The sequence below is a fragment of the Amblyraja radiata genome, chromosome 18 (assembly GCF_010909765.2).
Source record: "Amblyraja radiata isolate CabotCenter1 chromosome 18, sAmbRad1.1.pri, whole genome shotgun sequence".
Taxonomy (NCBI): Eukaryota; Metazoa; Chordata; class Chondrichthyes; order Rajiformes; family Rajidae; genus Amblyraja; species Amblyraja radiata.
Genome location: NC_045973.1, coordinates 38777844 through 38798912, shown reverse-complemented (window position 1 = coordinate 38798912; position 21069 = coordinate 38777844). Strand labels below are relative to the sequence as shown.

At 42.2% G+C, this 21069-nt stretch overlaps 1 protein-coding gene across 5 annotated transcripts in view; it reads right to left on the bottom strand.

Moving 5' to 3' along the window:
• The window catches only part of ptpdc1 (protein tyrosine phosphatase domain containing 1), a 163758-nt gene that overhangs the window by 122094 nt on the left and 20595 nt on the right, over positions 1-21069 (bottom strand). Inside the window, exon 1 of one of the 5 annotated variants that reach the window (XM_033037185.1) lies at positions 17786-18095. The exons of the other annotated variants lie outside the window; for them this stretch is intronic. The gene's annotated coding sequence lies outside the window, so the exon portion shown is untranslated. Of the gene's footprint in view, positions 1-17785; positions 18096-21069 lie in introns of those variants that run through there. 5 annotated transcript variants of the gene reach the window in all.

The window sequence follows — 21069 nt, the reverse complement described above, 5'->3', positions numbered from 1 at the left end:
CGGTACCGATGGTCCGGTTGGGGTCCGAACTGGGAGGTAGGGAACTGGAGCTGGAAGCCGTGGGGTATGAGATGATGGCGCAGGCAGGACCCGAGGAAGCAGATGTGGCTGTGGTATCGAGTCTGGGTAAGGGTATGGTCGTACAGTTGGAGGGCAGGCGGGATCACAGAAGGTGTGAAGTTAGAGAGGAGGTTGTGAAACTGTCTCCGGAGAGAGGAGGAGAACTTCTTCAAAGTAGGCATACCTTGAAGAGATATCGCAGTGGAGTAGACAAAGTGTTCAAAAGGGAACTGCAGATGCTGGAATATCGAAGGTACACAAAATTGCTGGAGGAACTCAGCGGGTGCAGCAGCATCTATGGAGCGAAGGAAATAGGCGACGTTTCGGGCCGAAACCCTTCTTCAGACTGATGGGGGGTGGGGAAAGAAAGAAGGAAAAAGGGAGGAGGAGGAGCCCGAGGGCGGGCGGATGGGAGGGTGGGAGGAGACAGCTAGAGGGTGAAGGAAGGGGAGGGAACAGCACAGGCTAGCCAAATTGGGGGAATTCAATGTTGATGCCTAAATCCTAAATCCTTCTGCTCGACAACACTCCCTAGAGCACTGCCATTCACTGTGCAAGTCCTGCCCTGGTACGAGTTCCCAAAATGCAACACCTTGCACTTCTCTGCATTAAATTCAATCAACCACTCCTCAGCCGACCTGCCGAACCTATCAAGATCCTGCTGCAATTTTTGACAACCGTCTTCGTTATCTACAATATCTCTCACTTTAGTGCCAACTGCCGCCTTGTACGTTCTTATCCAAATAATTGATGTAGATTATAAACTCAAAGGTACACTACCAGTCATAGGCCCCAAGTCCAAAAACAAAATCCACCATCACCCTCTTCTTTTGTCCATGAAGCCAATGTTCCACCAGTCAGCTAGCTCTCCCCATACAATTGTCCGGCTCACTTCCCAGGTTTTTCCTTGCAGTTCCCAGACTTTTCCTTGCAGCCATTCTGAAATAGAAGCACATCATTTGCCACCCTCCAGTCTTCCAGCACCTCACCCATATTTAATGAATTATATATCTCATCCACCTGGGGCACCTCTAATTTTGCTCTCCAGCTTCCCACAGTCTCCTCAGATATATCTGGGAAGAACCGGGAGATTTGTCTATCTGAATGCGCGTTACGACCTTCCACACCTTCTCTACCATAATACTGACTACCCTCCAAACACGCTTTGATTCTTGAGGGGCCCCAATCTCTCTAGTTACCCTTTTTTCTTTAATGTACATAAAATCTCTTGGGATTATCCTTAATATTATCTTCCACAGAAATATCCTATCCTCTCTTTGCCCTCCTTTTTGCCCTCCTTTTTTAGTGTGCTCTTCAGTTCCCAAAACTCCTCCGGGGATACATTTGATCCCATCTGCCTATGCCTGCCCATGCGTCCTTATTCTTGACCAGAGCCTCAATTTCTCGTGTTATCCAAGCTTTCTTATGCCCACCTACCTTGCTCTTCTAACTGGAACTCTTGTCAGCGCGCGTTTGAAAAAATCCCACTTTCTGGATTTTCCTTCTCCTTCGAACAACATATTCCAATTAAACTTGAGCATGTTCATGCCGAATACCTACAAATTGGCCTTGACCCAATTTAGAATGTTAACTCATGGACCTGTCCTGTCTTTATCCATAACCATCTTAAACCTAATAGAACAGTGATTGGCAGATGGAATTTAATCCACAGATGGAACAGTGACTGCTGGTCCCAAAAGGCTCATTCACGAACACTTCATTCACTTGCCCCACCCAATTTCCTAAAACTAGATCAAGCGTTAACAGTCAGTAACCATACGAAAAATGATTGTATCTATAATTGCTGGAATTACATATTTAGCATGGCAGGACAAAGTTCTGCACTAGTGCTGCAACTTCCTAGAAATTGAGTAGTGCTGCATGATCATAAATGCATTAGGAATTTCATCGACTTCATGATTTATCGCCTATCTCAGAGACAAATCAAATACCATAAAATCTCACTAGCAGATGCCAAAACTCTGAATGTTGTAATTGATAGGCAAACAAGCTGAAAGTTATAAACACATCTTGCCGTTATCTATTAGCTTCATAAAATGCTGAAAAAGTAATTTGATCATGTTTCATTCAGCATTTTCCTTTCTTTTAAAACTGTATTCAAAGAAACGTGCGACACAGAAAAAAGCTCTTTTGACACCTTATGTATGCCGACCATGATGCCTATTTATTCTACTCCCTTTTGCCTGTATTAGTCCTGTATCCCTCTATGCCATTCCTATCCAAATACCATTGTGACATACCTTGTAATGTTGTAATAGTTCCAGTCATCACCACCTTCTCTGGCAGCTTGTTCCAGATATTCACCACCGCATGTGTGACAAACCTTCCCCTCAGATCTACTTAAATTTCCGCCATCTCATCTTAATCCTGTGCTCTCTAGTGCCAGACTTCCCTGTTGTGGTAACAAGATTCTGACTATCTGGCGTCACAACGGGAACACATCAGCCGCACCTACGTAGTTGGGGGCTATGAGTGAGTGGTGGAATATTGCGTTGGGGGAACGGAGCCCAACGGGTCCCACTTGGTCTAGCAATTTTATAAACTTCTGTAATGTTCATCCCCTCAGCCTTCTATGCTCATAAGTTAAACACAGCCTATTCAATCTCTCTGTAAAACCATAGCCTTCCATTCCAAGCAAAGTCCTGGTGAATCACTTCTGATCTCCCTATATTGCTGCCCCATTCCTCCTATGATGTGGCGACGAGAACTATACAATATTTTAAGTGCAGTTTAACCAGTGTTTTGTGTAACTGCAACATGACGTCCCAACTCTTGTAGTCAATGCCTTGGCCTATGAAGGCAAGCAGTCCAAATGCCTTCTTCGGTGTCTCAATCAAGCTGTGTCACCACTGTCAGGGAGCTCTGCACTTAGACCCCACCATCTCTGTGCATCAATATTCCTAATGTCCTGCCATTTTGTTCTACATGACCGACCTGAACCTGACCTCCTAAAGGGCATCAACCTACATTTATCTGGATTAAATTCCTTCTGCCACTGCTCCGCCTATGATCCACGATATCCTTAGAGAAACGTCCTCAATATTTGCAATTCCTATGTAGTCGGCAAATTTACTAATGACACCATCTACATCCTCATCCAAGTAATTTATACATCTTACAAACAAAGCAATGACTAGTTTAGATACAGCATGGAAACAGGCCCTTCAGCCCTCCCCATCCACACCAACCATTGATCACCCGTGCACCCTAGTTCTTTGTTATCCAATTTTCTTATCCATTCTTACACACTAGGGGCAATTTACAGACCAATTAACCAACAAACCCGCACGTCTTTGGGACATAGAAGGAAACCGGAGCACTAGAGCAGTCACAGGAAGAATGTACAAACTCCACACAGACAGCACCCAAGGTCAGCATCAAACCCAGGTCTCTGGCGCTGAGGCAGCAGTTCTATCAGCTGCTCCATTGTGTTGCCCTGAGTATTCCTGTTGTACACTGCAAATTACAGATTTCCACTCAGTAAAGCATCCAATCACCACCAGCTCCACCTTCAGTCAACAAGCTAATTTTGGATCCAGCTTGCCAACCTGCCTAGAATCATTTGTCCCTTAACCTTCTGGACCAGCATACCCTAATGGACCAAGTTAGTAAAGTTTGGAAGGATCACTTTCAGAGCATAGATCTATGGACCCTCTTGGACAAGGTGGAAGCTTCCATTGAAGACAATGTTGGAGCTTCCATTGAAGACAATGTTCAATTATATGTATAATGAATCTGAAAATGAAACTGACCCTGCATACATTCAGGATAATGCACAATCATGCAGGCATGAGCCGATACATGGCAAGTAACATCCATACCACGGAAATCATACCTAAGCATTGATCATCTCAAACAGAAAAGGACCTAATCACCTACTACTAATTTTCAATAGCTCTACCATCCCAAAGCCATAACTATCAACATCCCAAGGATATAAATAATTTTGCTAGGCTTCGGAAAGCTAGTGATTCAATTCCTTATTGCTCAAAGCCTTTCCACCATCTGCAAGGCTCCAGTCAGCAATTGTCTACTTTCTATGTATCTAAACATCAGCAACTCCAAAAAAAATGCATGAACTCAATGACATACAGGACAAAGTAGGCTATTTGACCGACATCTTATCCATCATCCTAAATATTTAATTCCTCTATTACCAGTGCACAGTGACTGCATTGTGTTCTAATCAGAAAATGAATTCCATTTATTCACTGAGGCTAGTTAAACAAAACACCTCAAACACACAAGCTCTGTCTCCAAGGGGAACAAGGGAAGCTATGCATTGAAACCCACCACCTGCAAAATATCCTCCAAGTTGGCCACCATTCTGACTTGGCAATATATAACTGTTTCTTAAATATATTTTATCATTACAGGATCCAAACCCTGAAACTCACCACCCAAATGCATTGTGAAAATACCTTCTCCATAAGGACTACAACAATACAACAATTCAGGATTGCTTTTACTTTCTCAAGGGCAATTATAATTGAGCAAGAAATGTTGGTCTTATCCATAGCATCCACACCCCAATACAAAAACTAAAAAGACAAGGTTGGACACTGCAGAACACCTTACTAAATGAATAAATTCACACAACCCTTGGCTGACATAGGAAATCTGCACTGAGCTGACTAAGGAATCTTCACAAAAAAGCCAATTTCTTCCTTGTTGTAAAGCAGTCTTCACTTCCATGTTTCCAGTGATAGGAGTTAGAGGTTTATCGTAAGGTCAGCTCAGTAACAGGCCACAAAGCTGCACATGAAACATAGCATGATGTGTAATTTTACAATACTGCACACAATAAAGTAACAAGGGGGATCACATTTCAAATTCCTTCAAAAAAGGTGACAAGCACTTTATTGGGTTCATGACTAACATAGTATAATAACAAATATAAGAAGAGATAGCATATTGATGGCAAGTTTCCGAAAATGGCATCAGAATACACAAATACATTTTGTGTAACGATTGTCGCGTGGTGTCCACCAATTACCAGGTTGGCACAGTAAGTGCACGTATTTCTTATTCCTTTCTATGTTTATGAATATCACATTGAACAATAAAATTGCAAACATTTTCACTTCATTCAGCTGATCATGTAGTAGAGTGGACACCGCAACACGCGTTACACATCATACACACAAACGTACGTTGCGGTGGACACTAAAAGTTTTGGTGTCCCAGAAAACGAACGTTACATTATTAGCGAGAACCAAGCATTTTCACCAATGTGATCTAAACGGTACATTTGAGCTGTATCGATGGCCGATGATTCGTCAGAACATTTGATTTGGGCTGATTTTTTTAGTAAGTAAAATGTCTCCGTAACGGTCATTGTGGAGCTGCCGGAAGTTGACATGAAGGAATGAAGTTCGCGACTTGGTCCGTACGAAAGTTAAACAAGAGACAGTGCGTTGCCAAATTGAAGATTGGCTCAGTTTCTTAGTTTTGATGACCAATCTATGTCCAAAAAATGTTTTCATTGATTTTTAAAAGTTGGAAAATATATCGTAAATGGTCGTCGCGTTTTTGACACCACGATGTTTTTGATATATTAAATTGGAAAATAAGAAAAAATAATTAACTCGCCCAAAAATCGCTACTACCATAGGATACCTCGTTGGGTTTCTGAAAAGCATTAGCGGTTTGGAGCCTCCATGGTTTAACTTACGGAGGTACCGACCCCGATAACGGTCGTGACAATGGACACCAAGCACAACGACCGTTACGGTATCTTTACTGCACTCTATTATCTTTATGTTACTGTATTTTTCTCCTGGTATTGATGAAGATATTTCCCTAGATCATTATCAAAACATATATTATGAGGGGCCATATGAAGTTTATTTATGAATTAAATATTCATGACTAAATGTGGCAGAGTTTTTAATGTCACATTTTTGGTGTCCAAATTGGTGGTAAACCCATGAAAATTTGTCTGTCATAAAAAAAGTTTTTGACTTTCGGTCTTGAAGTTATCTAATTTATATCTGTTATTTATAAGGTTTCACATGATGGGCAGATTTTTGTTAAGAACAGTGTATTGGTGTAAAAAAACTGAATAATAATGTTCCTCAGCATTGTAAAAAGACACATTTAGAACTAAGATCAGGACACATTTCTTCACCCAGAAGTTGGTAAACTGTGGAATTCCCTACCAAAGAAGTCAGCTGGAGGCTAAGTGTTTAAATATATTTAAAAAGGAGTTAGATATGCTTTTTAATACTGATGGAATCAAGCGATAGGAAGGATCAGGGTTCTTCAGTGTAAAAGCAGCTAGAGTTGTGTTCAATGGTGGGGCAGGTCCAAAGGGCGGTTCTTGCTCCTATTTAGTTTAGTTTAGTTTATTATTGTCACGTGTACTGAGATATGGTGAAAAGCTTTTTGCTGTATGCTTTCCAGTAAAAAGCAAAAACCATACACGATTGCATTCAATCTGTTCACATTGTACAGATAAAGGGTACAACATTTAGTGCAAGATAAAGACCGAAAGTAAAAAACTTTTTTCGTGACAGACAAATCTTCATCGTTTTACCAGGAGAAAAATACAGTAACATAAAGATGATACAATACAGTAAAGATCCCGTAACGGTCATTGTGCTTGGTGTCCATTGTCACAACGACCGTTATCGGGGTCGGTACTTCCGTATGTTAAATCACGGAGACTCCAAACCTCTAATACTTTTCAATGATAGTAGCGATTTTTGGGCGAATTCATTATTTTTTCTTATTTTCCAGTTTAATATATCAAAAACATCGTGGTGTCAAAAACGCACTGCCTGTTTACGATATACTTTCCGACTTTTTTAAATCAATTTAAAAAAAATTTGGGACATAAATTGGTCATCAAAACTAAGAAACGGAGCCAATCTTTAATTTGGCAACACACGGTCTCTTGTTTACCTTTCTTACGGATCAAGTCGCTAACGTCATTCCTTCATGTCAATTTCGGAAAGCTCCGCAACAACCGTTACAGAGACATCATACTTACAAAAAATCAGCCCAAATCAAACAATCTGACGAATCATCGGCCTTCGATATAGCTCAAATCCATAAGGTAATGTACCGTTTAGATCACATTGGTGATCTCGCTAATAATGTAACGTTCGTTTTCTGGGACACCAAACCTTTTAGTATCCATTGCAACGTACATTTGTGTGTATGATGTGTAACGCGTGTTGCGGTGTCCACTCAGATGGATGCAGTATTCTACTACATGATCAGGTGAATGGTGGAAACGGTGTTTGCAATTTTATTGTTCCATGTGGTATTCATAAACATAGAAAGGAATAAGAAATACATGCACTTACTGTGCCAACCAGGTCACTGGTGGACACCACGCGACAACCGTTACACAAAATGTATTTGTGTATTCTGATGCCATTTTCGGAAACTTGCCATCAATATGCTATCTTTTCTTATATTTTTTGTTGATACAGGTGCACAACCTTTTATCCGAAATTCCAAATAACGAAAAGCTCTGAATAGCGGACATTTTTTCGGTCCTTGAAGAAAGGTCCTTGAAGACGTTCACCGAGGGCGGCCCGCAGAGGTGACAGCGGAACCTCCGGTCGGTCCTCGAAGAAAGGGGAACTAAATCCCCATTCATAAAAGAGAAGGTGAGGGTATATTGCGCGGGATGGTTAATAATTGACAATCTGCTGCTGCCTGCCCGCTGAGTTAAAAAGTTCCCACGGTAGACTCACGATACACAGTGTATCGTGAGTCTTGCGTGGGAACTTTTTAACTCAGCAGGCAGGCAGCAGCAGATTGTCGCTCCCTTCAGTTTCACCCCACCTACACCCCTCTGCTTCCCGGCCATGTGTGTGACCCCTTCCCTCCCCTCTCCAGCTCCCTGCCCATTGCACCGGCGCGGGGGCTTTGCACTGTCTTCACGTCGGCGATGCCAGCAGGTCAGTGCCAGTCACCGGAGACGTCAGGACCAACGGGACACCGACCCCCAGGCCCACTGCAAGCACGGAGATCCCAGAGACCCACAGCCAGCAGCAACCCAGCCCCGTTCCAACTCCAGAGGAACACGCGTTGCGGATGAGGGGGCGCAGCTCGGGCTGTGGGCGAACTGCCACTTGTCGCTGTAGCGGCCCATCGGGGAGCGGGTTCCTGTTGGTCCTGACGTCTCCGGCCACCCCCCTGTACAGGAGCTGAGACTGGGAACTGTACCGCCCTTGCCCCCTCCCTCTGCAACTGCAAACAACCCCACTCTTCTGCTCACCTGCAAGGGCGGTACAGTGTAGTCTCAGCTCCTGTACAGGGGGGTGGCCGGAGACGTCAGGACCACCAGAAGCCGCTCCCCGATGGGCCGCTACGGCGACAAGTGGCAGTTCGCCCACAGCCCAAGCTGCACCCCCTCATCGGGACACCGACCCCCAGGCCCACTGCAAGCACGGAGATCCCAGATCAGCAACTCCAGCCCAGCCCCGCTCCAACTCCAGAGGAACACGCTCCCCGTAGGGGCAGAAGCTGATGGTGTGCAAGGTACGTCTTGTTCTTGAGGTGGCGCAGCTCGGGCTGTGGGCGAACTGCCGCTTTCCGCCGTAGCGGCCCATCGGGGAGCGGATTCCTCTGGAGTTGGAGGGGGAGGAGGGTATTATGTTGTTTGATCGCCCCCTGCTATCCCAGGGACAGGGAGACACAGCGGCTTTTGAGAATGGTGGGCAATCACTTCCAAAGTTCTGCCCACACAGTCAGTACACCTCTCCTACACTTGTCTCCCGCACTAAGATCATCTCGCAGAGAATGATCCCAGCCTAACTCTCCCTATTCTCTCCTATTCTGCAAGAAAAAACTACATTGAAGACTCAAACTCGCGATCGAGTAACTGTCGGGATCGAGGCGCAAACTCGCGACCTTGCGGATATGAGCCGAGCATTCTACCACTGAGCCAGCCGTTAAAATCTATGCTAAAAATCTTCCATTCCGAAAGCCGAAAAATTCCGAATTATGAAAAGTGTCTGGTCCCAAGGCTTTCGGATAAAAGGTTGTGCACCTGTACTATGTTAGTCATGAACCCAATAAAGTGCTTGTCAACTTTTTTGAAGGAACTTGAAATTTGATCCCCCTTTGTCATATTTTTGTGTGCAGTCTTGTAAAAATACGCAAATGGAACCCCCTGGTTCATAATTCCCCAGCATTGGAAACATCATATACATAAAAAATCATCTCTTTTCAGTCAGTCCTGCTATACCACATATTAGTCTTGTAAATCTTCATTGCATTCTCTTCATGACAAGAAAATCTCTCATCGGGGAAGACAACCCAAACTGCCGCAAAACTCCAGATGGGGTCTCATAAAGACCCTGTATATCCTGGCTACTGTACTCAAATCCTCTTGCAATGGAAGTTAACATACCATTTGCCATCCTAATTGCTGCTGCACCTGAATGCGTGCTTTCAGTCACTCATGTAAAATGACATCCAGGTTTCATTGTATCTTCCTTTGTCAAAACTACCACCATTCACCAAACATCTGTGTTTTCAGCACCAAAGTGGCTGACATCACCTTTAACGATATTAAAATCCATCTGCCCATTCAAGCAACTTGTGCAAATAACGTTAGAGTTTTTCTGCATCTTCCTCATAACTGACAATTTCATCCAGCTTTATGTCATCTACATACTTGGAGTTGTAACATTGAGCACCTCATCTAAATCAAGAACAGGACATGCTCAAGATAACAAACTGGTTCCATTTAGACTGACGTCCACAAGTCGATTTTGTCCGTAATTTGGAAAACACACAAAAACTTGATATGGAAAGCATACCTTCATAGTATTGTAATAATTGGCATCAATTTATAACTGTTGGAAAAAGAACAAGGTCTTTAGAATTTAAAATTATGGGAGCTCTTTTGTATGTAGAGTCGTACATAAACTATGAATGGCCTGGAAAGGCACAATATTAGCCATCCCCTAGCTTTCTGTTACCTTATCTGTTGCCAACAAAGATACAATAAACTCTACCATGGCTCCTTGCTTCCAATAATATTCTAGGATACACATGATCAGGCCCCAGGGATTAGTCCACCAGTATGCATTTCAAGACTTCTAACACATCCTTCAGGTTGATATGTTCTGGGATACTATTGTGCTCTCGCCTGAGCTCACTAGCGCCCATCTCCCTCTCCATATTAAATGCAGACAAGAAATATTCAATTCAGACCTTGCCCATTTCGCACAGCACCACACTCAGATCATCACACATGAGAACCTAATGATATCCCTAACAACATCATTACTTACAGAATCCTTAAGAATTATCCTTTATATTATCTGTTAGGAATATCTCATGGCCCATTTTTGCCCTCCCAATTCCCTTAAATGTGCTTCTACATCTATTTTACTTCGGAGTCACGTGAGTGACTACGTGAAGAAGCCCGCCAGGACGCATGCGTGCATATCGCTACACGCATTGCGAAACGTCAGACGCGGTGGAACGACGTTCCCCCGCAGCGGCAGTTTAACAGCCGCAACTTGCAGGTAAGAGTTTACTCTGCGGTCTTTTTTGTTTCCATTTCCAACTACAGGTGGGAACATGGACAAAACAAAGAAGACAAGGTCTGCGACAAAGCTGGTGAGGGAGGACCGCGGAGCAGCGGGCAGCCAGCAGCAGCCAGCGGTACTTGGATCACCGATAGTGGGATCAGCTGTGCCCGATGTCGCCTCCGCACCGGCCAGATCCACGCGGCCGGGCGGTAAGGCTAGACAAAAAACAAACAAGGTCGTGGACTCAGAGGAGTCCGACTTTGAACAACCGCGGGCGGCCAGCGACCGTGAGCGCTGGAGCCGGATGGAGCGGTGTGTGGAGCATTTGCTCCAACGTGACAGACTCCGGGAGATGGAGTCGGGTCACAGTGGGCCCTATGATAAACCCACAGCAGTACCTCTTGAAGGGCTGCACAGTGCTTCTACCTCATCAGAGGGGAGCACTGCGGGTCAGTTCTGGGCTGACCTGGAAGAGGGGTCCGCAGAAGGAAAGACAAGTGTGCAAGGGGTGCAGGAACGAAAGAACCTACTGGACATGGTGTCCAATTTCATACAGCCAGACCAGACTGGTCAAAATCTGGAGCCAAAGCTAGCTGCCAGTATAGACTATATGTCTCTAAACCAGTTACAAGAACAGGCTGTACTGGACACCACATCAAGACACCTGGCACCGGGCAACTGCATATCCCTGAATGTTCCAATAGTAAACACCTGTATATGGAAACACATTGGAATAGGAGTCAGAAGTATGGACGTCAAATTACAAAAAGTATTGAAACTCCTAACAGCAGGGATAACAGCATTTGCACGCACAATGGATGAAAGGGTCTCCATCAAAAACCCACTACAGCCAAAGACAGCACCCCTACACACCCACCAGCAGAACAAGAATGACTGGTGAAAGCTCGAAGGCCCGGTACTCAAAACATGTCTTTTTTAGGCCATGGCCCAGGCCGGCCTTCTTGGAAGATGCGCGGACCTCCAACGCCAACCAAACCACAAATCCAGACACCAGCGCAACAACAGCAGCGAAGAACCTACAAAAAAAAGTAAACCTGCCACTGGTAACTATGGAGGTAGGTGGGTCTGGTTCCCTACAAAATACAGGGAGCATGGAGGTTGGTGGGAGATTACACTCTTTTCTGAATGCATGGAGCATGTTAACAACCGATACTTACATCTTAAGCAGTATCCAGGGATATACAATAGAGTTTATACACAAGTACAGCCCTCCAGTTCAACATATACCGAACCGAATGTTCGGTATACCGGACATATACCGAACCGAATTTCTGATAAAGAAAAATCAGAAGCGCAAGCTGAACTGGAGCGGCTTTACGTAAAAGGTGTAATTGAGCAAACTCAACACGAACCATTAGAATTCGTGTCCAATATATTTACCAAAAACAAAAAAGATGGTGGTTGTCGCATCATCATAGACCTGACAAAATTGAATATATTTGTACAATATATTCACTTCAAAATGGAAACCTTTGTTACTGCTAAACAATTAATTTCCAAAGGTTACTTCATGGCCAGCATCGATTTAAAAGATGCTTACTATTCAGTGCCTATACGAGGTGACCACAGATGTTACTTAAAATTCAACTGGATGGGACAACTCTGGCAGTATAAAGCACTGCCAAATGGGTTATCATCAGCCCCCAGGCTGTTCACAAAAATTTTGAAACCAGCCCTAGCGTTTCTACGGAAACGAAAACACATGGTCATGGCATATTTAGATGACATACTCATTGTGGGCAAAACTTTGGAATTGGCCAAACAAACCGTAACAGCCACAAAACTGTTATTTGAAAAACTGGGATTTATTATCCATCCAGTTAAATCTAAACTAACGCCTTCCACTACTATGGACTATTTGGGGTTCACCATTGACTCAGTTCACATGTCGGTGACTCTGCCTAAGGGAAAGGCTAGAGATTTAATAGAGGCTTGCAATAACCTCATTGACATCAGCAAACCATCCATCAGATTGGTGGCAAAAGTAATTGGCAAAATGGTGGCTGCCTTTCCAGCCACACAATTTGGACCTCTACATTACCAAAACTTACAGAGAGCAAAAATACAAGCATTCAAAATCAATGCAGGTCACTTTGACAGACCTATGAAACTACCAATCAAAGCTAAAATGGAACTAAAATGGTGGATAGATAACATCTGGCTTTGTTCCAATCCAATCATTGTCAGTAACCCTTCCATGGTACTACAAACTGATGCCAGTGCACTTGGGTGGGGAGCCACCAATACCATCACCAGCTGTGGAGGTAGATGGACTGTTCAGGAGGCATCATTATTACTCACACTGGGCATAAACTACCTGGAAATGTTGGGTGCATTCCATGGCCTAAAGTCAAATTGTACTGGGTCATATCACCAGCATGTTAGACTACAGATAGACAATACCACCGTGGTAGCATACATTAACCACATGGGTGGAAACAAATCGACATCATGTGACAATCTGGCTAATACAATTTGGCAATGGTGTATCCAGAGAGATATTTGGATATCAGCCACTTACCTACCAGGAAGACTAAATTTAGTGGCAGACACCAGGTCACGCAAATTTAATGAAAACACCGAATGGATGTTGAATAAAAAAGTATTTGCTGATATTACAGCAAGATATGGAACACCAGATATCGATCTATTCGCATCCAGACTTAACCACCAGTTAGCAAATTATGTTTCATGGGAACCAGACCCTGGGGCAGCGGCTACAGATGCATTTTCGCTGCATTGGGGGAAATTGTTTATTTACGCATTCCCTCCTTTCTGCCTCATCAGTCGGGTATTAAGGAAAATACAACAAGACTCTGCGTCTGGTATTTTGAAGTACCCGATTGGCCTACTCAACCATGGTTCCCAGTGGTACTAAACATGGTATTAGAACCATGTATCACCATCCCACATAGACCAGATTTATTGCTACATCCCGTAACAAGGGATAGCCACCCATGCCATAACCATTTGAACTTATTAATTTGTAGAGTTTAAAAACACCTCTACTACAACTGGGACTGACAGACCGAACAGTGAACATGATCTCGGCGGCCCAAAGACAGTCAACCAAAAAACAGTATCTGGTCTATATCAGGAAGTGGGAGATGCATTGTTACAAAAACAACATCACCCACAGAGACATGAACATCCCGTCTGTTCTGGAATATCTGGCAGGCCTCCACTATGATGAGGGGCTCAGTTACAGTGCCATCAACTGCGCCAGAAGTGCCCTATCGACTTACCTATGGCAGGGGACAGAGCGTTACTCTGTTGGGACTCACCCACTGGTAACAAAACTTATGAGGGGAATTTTTAATACTAATCCCCCAAGAACCAGGTACTCCCAAATATGGGATGTAAGTATTGTCCTGAAGATGCTCAGGAATTGGTCTCCAGCAACAGCTCTGTCCCTACACAGACTGACATTAAAAACAGTCATGCTAATGGCATTGGTCACGGCACAGAGGGTACGGTCACTGCATAAACTAAGACTGGACAACATGACTTCCTCAACTGAAAATATTACGTTTCATATCTATGAATTAGTAAAGCAGAACAGACAGGGATCAGCAGGCCTCAATATACAATTTAGGTCATACCCAACAGATGACCGTCTCTGTATAGTAAGACATTTGTCGTTATACATGGAGAAAACAAAAATCATAAGAGGCAATGAGAAGGCACTTCTGGTCAGCCACAAGCAACCACACAAAAGAGTGACGGTCCAGACCATCTCAAGATGGCTGAAACAGGTGCTAACACAGGCTGGGGTGGATACTAATATTTTAAAATCTCATTCCACCAGGGCTGCAGCTACATCGGCAGCGATACAGTTGGATGTACCAATGGACCAAATCCTCAAGGCAGCAGGATGGTCAGGGGAAAAACATTCCAACTATTTTACAACAAACCAGTAATGAAAACTGGAACGTTTGCAGAAACAATTTTAAGTTCTGTAAATTAATTTAAACCCATAAAAAGGGGTTATAATTTTGTGTTCATAAATTTTATGATTTCAATGTTGAATTCATGTCCAAATTATGTTAACACAATTCCTCCTACAGTCATCAAGGCAGACATGATGGATGGACTCGTTTCCACGCATGAAATCACAGAGCTTTAAAATCTTCACGTAGTCACTCACGTGACTCCGAAGTAAAATAGTAAGATTAAACGAGAACTTACCAGTTTGAAGTTTGATCTGTATTTTATGAGGAGTTACGATGAGGGATTACGTGCCCTCCGCTCCCACCCTTGATCATATACTCAACTGGTATCTCTTCTCTAATCTTACTATGTTTAATCATTACAGTTATCTGTGATTTCACACCGCTGCTTTGAAGAATGACACGCATGCGTCCTGGCGGGCTTCTTCACGTAATCCCTCATCGTAACTCCTCATAAAATACAGATCAAACTTCAAACTGGTAAGTTCTCGTTTAATCTTACTATTATAATTCACTTGATCCTAGCTGCCCAAACCCAAGATTTGCCTCCCTCTACCCGACCAGACTCTCAACATCCTTAGTCAACCAAAGTTCCTAAATCTTGCCAGCCTTGCCCCTCACTCTAGCAGAAACATGCTGGCCCTGAACTCTTCATACCTCACTTTTAGAAGCCTCCCACTTGTCAGATGACTCTTTACCTACGAACAGCCTTTCCCAAACAACTATTGAGAGTTCCTGTCTGATACCATCAGTATCAGCCTACTGCCAATTTAAGACATTAACCTGAGATCCAGTCCTTACCTATTCCATGACTATATGAAATCAATGGAATTATAGTCACTGCTCAGTCTCATTTCCTAAGTGAAAGTCGTGTGGTTCTTCAACTAGTAGAGCTTGAAACAATTGGGGATTCTACAGAGGAATAAAACCCATTTATAATGAAATCAGCACAGAACTAGAAAGGGAAACTGGATAATCAGTTTAGTGAGAATGAAGATCAGGGGACAGAGGTGGATTTAGTGAATAAGGTATGATTTTGTATGAAACAGAAAACAGTTCAGGGCTAGGGCTAGGTTCATGGCCACAGATTGGGCTTGTTGGAAGAAGAGAGAAGACAATCCCAGGATGGAATCATATCGTGGCAAATCAAACCAAAAATATCAACACTGCATTTTTCTTGCTGAAGGTAGACTTAAAATAGTTTGAAATCATCTCAGCTGGAGTGAAACAATCTCCCCTTTAAACAACATTTAATATACAGGATAGAGCTTTTTTGCTTTGGCTGAAATTTGCAAAGAAATTAACCTAATCACCCCTTAGTTGAATAGGTTTGTGATGTTTCCCTTCCACCACCATTTTCACTTAAGCCCACTTGTATACGGCCAAACTTAAAATCCAATCACTCGTACAATCAGGCAGTATTTACGAGCACAATAGATTCCAATAACTTTTTAGTACTGTATGAATATTTTCCTTGCTATACTTGAATATTTACCATGCAGTTCGATTAATATTTATGAACGTGTGTTTAGTCATAAAAGTAGACACTTTTAGTCATATAGTACATAACCTATAAGCAAACTTTAAAAAAAGTACAGAACTTTTTTCTCGTCATTTTGAAGTATGATGATCAGTGTTAGTAGAATTAAACTCATAAAAATAACATGCCCAGAAGTACCCTTATGGCCAATTTAATTAAAACAATTTAATTAACCTCCTTAAAAGCCTGTAAACAAATCTAATTAGCAAAAACTCACAAATGTGTCTAACTCGATCCAGAACTCAGGACTGCTTCAAGCACAATGCTATTTTTAAAACAAGTGCAAAGGATTACTGAAGCTCAATTGCAGTTAGATATTTTGTCCTTGAAATTCATTATCTTCAGCATTAGTTTGACCAGGTTCAATCAAACTACCCCACAAATGAAGCAGCACAAACAAGTGAAAACCCCAGTCCATTGTGCATAATCAATGAAAAAAGTAGCCATATTTTGTATCACTAGAATCTGAACAACTTATCCGATGCTGACCATGTGCATAGATCATGGACATTTCACATTTCAATTTGCATTTCACATTTATTCTACATATAAACAAATTAAATAATTTTGCAGTCAACCTGCAGGTGAATGTTTTTTTATCTTTCGTGTTTTTAATATGGGTCTTAATTTGGACATTAATGCAGCACTTTAAAATTGAGAGGTTAATACGCTATCGGCTGTCCCACTTTACATCAAATATAGGATCAACGACTAAAACAAATTCATATAAGGCTCACATCATACAAATGAAATAGAATTTGTGTCCTTCTCAATCCACTCCCAAACTAGAATGTTTTGAACCATTCAGAAGAAAAATATCATCAATACAGAAATCTTTTTTAACAACCAAGGTCTTGAACAAATTGAACCTCGGCATCAACAGTCATCCATAACCAACCTTCCAATTTTGCTTATTGTTATCATGTAAGTTCACAGGTAACTTACTAAACCATCACAGAAAATAGTTTGCCATTAGTTAAATTCAGAACACACTACAAAAACTTTCACTGAGAATGATATAATTCACAACACATTGTGCTACTTTACAAAACAAATTTTAATAATAAATGAGCAAAGTTCCCTCGTATTTATTGAGGGTTATACTAAGCAAAAACCTGTCAGTCAATCAATATAAAAATTGCAAATCAGGGCCATTAAAAGGACAAAGAACAACGCTAGTTTAAATAATGCTTCACCACGTCTCTTATTTGCTTCCCACCACTTAAACCTGCCCGTTCCTCCCTGGACCCCCAACCACCACACGGCCCCCCAACCAGCCCACTCCCCAAATCTCAGCGCATATTTTGCTTGAGTCCGATAGTTCTCATCAAGTTCGACTCCTTGGTTCTGCTGCCATCCTGTGCAGCAGAGGAGTCCATGAGTAATGTCAAGGCATCAGGTGACAGAACATGTGGCTCTGACTCTGAAACTGCCATGATGATCAGAGTTGGATTTGAAGAAGGGTCTCAACCCGAAACATCACCCATTCCTTCTCTCCAGAGATGCTGCCTATCCCGCTGAGTTACTCCAGCTTTTTCTGTCTATCTGCCATGATAATCATTTGACAGCTCACGCTGTTAAATAACTTTTCCACTAATCAAAGATTCTTACAAAACAATTGAAATAGATTTAATTTTAAAAAATAAAACATTGACGGATCTAATTGAAGTTAAAAAAAATGAACTTACCTCTTCCATCCTAGTGAGTGATCCTAATCAACAAAGGGGTTATGCTACATATGCCAGCCACGTCAGATACCAATGGCAATGGCTACTCAGCTGAGGAATTTGTACTCCATCACTGAAGTCAGTGTCCTGTGCAATTTACAGGCACAGAAGTCAAGAGCACTTTGACCAACAAATAGAATCTCCCCCACAATGCTAGTAAAAGGTATATTTCGGCAGAATACTTTTTATCTTCCAAATTGAAAGTACAATTGTTCCTTTTCTAGAATGACAATTAAACCTCCTCGTCCTTAAAGTTAATAGATTAGCAAGTGTTATCATTTTGCAGTACAAGTACTAATAGCAGTGAAAACAGAGAGATTTGTTTAGGTAGGAGGTAAGAAACCAGACATTAATTTGCTTCGGACTTATTACCACTGTTTTCATAGTCTCCAATGTCTCTTGAAACTGGTATTTCTTGCATATGTTTCCTGTTGGTATAGCTGTTAACAGTTAAAGTATACAGAGTGACGAAGACATCTTTACAGTGTCAAAAACACAAGCTCCTCTCTGCTAGAAAGTCATAGAGAATGCAATCAAAGTAGCTACTTAAAGATTCAACTTCATTTTTAAAATGAACTAAGTGTTGCAATCAATTTTGTTAAGTGTTTTAAATTTTCCCCACACAAAAATGGCACCCAATATTTCAGTATCAAGCTTGTAACCTAGCTGTCAGTTTGTAATATGTAGGAACACAAAAGCAGTGATCCTTACAGCCACATGGATTGCCATACCAGGCCTTCCCAAAAAATGCATTTGAACCATGTTTTTCATTAGTTCAGACAGGATATTAGCTCTGTTTAATGTCAACAAATCAATGTACTTGCAATATACTATGTAGTAAGTTTGTTTCATAAATTTTATATATTTAACAATGAAATATCTATGACACTATTTACAACCCCATCTACTTTCGCCCACTCGATGATACCGGCCATTCCGTTAACAATCTCATAGCTCAGAAATATGCTTGCAGTTATTCGAAAAGAAAATACTGAAAATGCTCAACGGATCACTCTGCATCCATGAAGTGAGAAACAGAGTTAACATTTTAGAGCAATGACCCTTCATCTGAACCGGAAAAATGAGAAAATAAGCATGTTTTAAGCCAGAGATGGGGAGGTAAGAACAGGAAATGTCTGGAGATCAAGGTTGTCTTAAGGGGCTGTCCTACTTGGGCGACCTAATTGGTGAGTTTAGAAGAGTTTAGGAGAGTTTGAAAAAATGACATGATGAAGACCTCCTTCAACTATGTAGAAGACCTCCTTCGACTATGTAGAAGACCTCCTTCGTCCTCCTTCGACTATGTTGAAGAGTAGCTTCGACTAGCTACGACTAACTTCGGGAAAATTGGACACCGAATAGTGGAGAGTGAAGATGACCTCCTTTGATCTCCTTCGACCTTCCTTCGACTATGATGAAGACTATCTACGACTATCTTCGACTAACATGCCGACCTACTACGATTAAACCTACGAGTAAAAAAAGTATCGATTTTTGCCATGGCGATCTTTTTTTACTCGCGGGCATTTTTCAACATGTTGAAAAATACGCCGCGACCTAGCTGAGGCTTCGAGTACACGGGGACTACTCTTGAGCATGAAGGAGAGTTACAAAGACCTCCTACGACCTTGTGTCGATCATGCTGCGAGTATGAGTTGAGGGCAAACTCGCCAGAACTCACGGATTAGGTCGCCCAAGTGGGACAACCCCTTAAGAAAATTAGACTAATGTATTAGTAAGGGAGCACCCAATGACCAGTAACCATAATTCTCTTAGTTTCAAGATAATTATAGAAAAGATTAGGACTGAACTACGTTAAAGTTCTAAATTGAAGCAAGTCCGTTTTTGATGGCATTAAACAGCAACTTGAAAATATTGATTGGAAGAGGGACAATATAAGTACCTTTACCAAAAGGACTGCAGTAGTTAGTAACTCAGTCTGAAGAAGGATCTCGACCCAAAACGTCATCCATTCCTTCTATCCAGAGATGCTGCCTGTCCTGCTGAATTACTCCAGCATTTTGTGTCTATCTGCAGTAGTTCAATTAGTGATAAGGGATTAAAGCTACTCTCATGAGAAACATCCTTATCAGGTAAATAATGGAACAATTTTAAGAGTATGACTCTTTATCCCAGATGCTAACAGAGGAAATAGTTCCTTTGCTGCTACAATGTTTGAACTCAGTAAGCCCTAATGTTATCCTTATGTATTGCATTTCACTTCCCTCAAAAGACCAACGTATTATTTCAACAGTGCCATGTTCAAACTATGTACAGTATTCCAGAGATGGATTAATCTGTACAGTTCAACTTACACTTTATATTCCATAGTGCCCCACAGGTAGGTTTAAACTAGATTGGCAGAGGGATCCTACACAGGACCAAGGCAGATGAGAGGCTGGAAGTTGGTATGGAGAGTGATGTAAGTTTAGTGGACGACAGATGGCACAATGGGCTAAGTGTTCGGCTGGCAACCGGAAGGTAGCTGGTTCGAATCCCGCTTGGAGTGCATACTGTCGTTGTGTCCTTGGGCAAGACACTTCACCCACCTTTGCCTGTGTGTGTCCTTGGGCAAGACACTTCACCCACCTTTGCCTGTGTGTGTGGATGTAATTATGTGAAGCACTTTGGGGTCAATGCAAGTTGACTAAAAATGTGCTATATAAATAAAGAAATTTAATTTAATTTAGTGGACAGAATAGGCAGGAAAAAGTCAAGGGACGAGGAAGGGTGGTTGGTCTAAATTGCACTTATTTTAATGCAAGAGGCCTGATGGGAATTTAGGACATTAGTATGTGCGATTAGGACGTGTAGACATTACAGAAACCTGGTAAGAGTGGGTCAGGACTGGCAGCTCAATTTTCCATGGTATTTTCCGGAGAACTCGAGGTGGTGGTGTTGCATTATTGATTAAGGAGGATGTCACGGCCAGAGGTGAAATTACAGACAGTCCATCCAGTGAGGCTATATGGGTGGAGCTGAGAAACAAGAATGGGATGATTACCTTGTTGGATGTGTACCTCAGGCGCCCAAATAGTCCACAGGATTAGAAGAGCAAATATACCAGGAGATTGCAGGCAGCTGCAGGTCTAATAAGGGTGTCATGGTAGGAGATTTTAACATTCCCCCTATTGACTGGGAATGTCATAATGCAAAAGGTTTAGACAGGGTGGGATTTGTTAAAAAAAGTGTTCAGAAAAGTTTCCTAAAGCAATATGTAGAGGGCCCTGCAAGGGGGAGGGCAA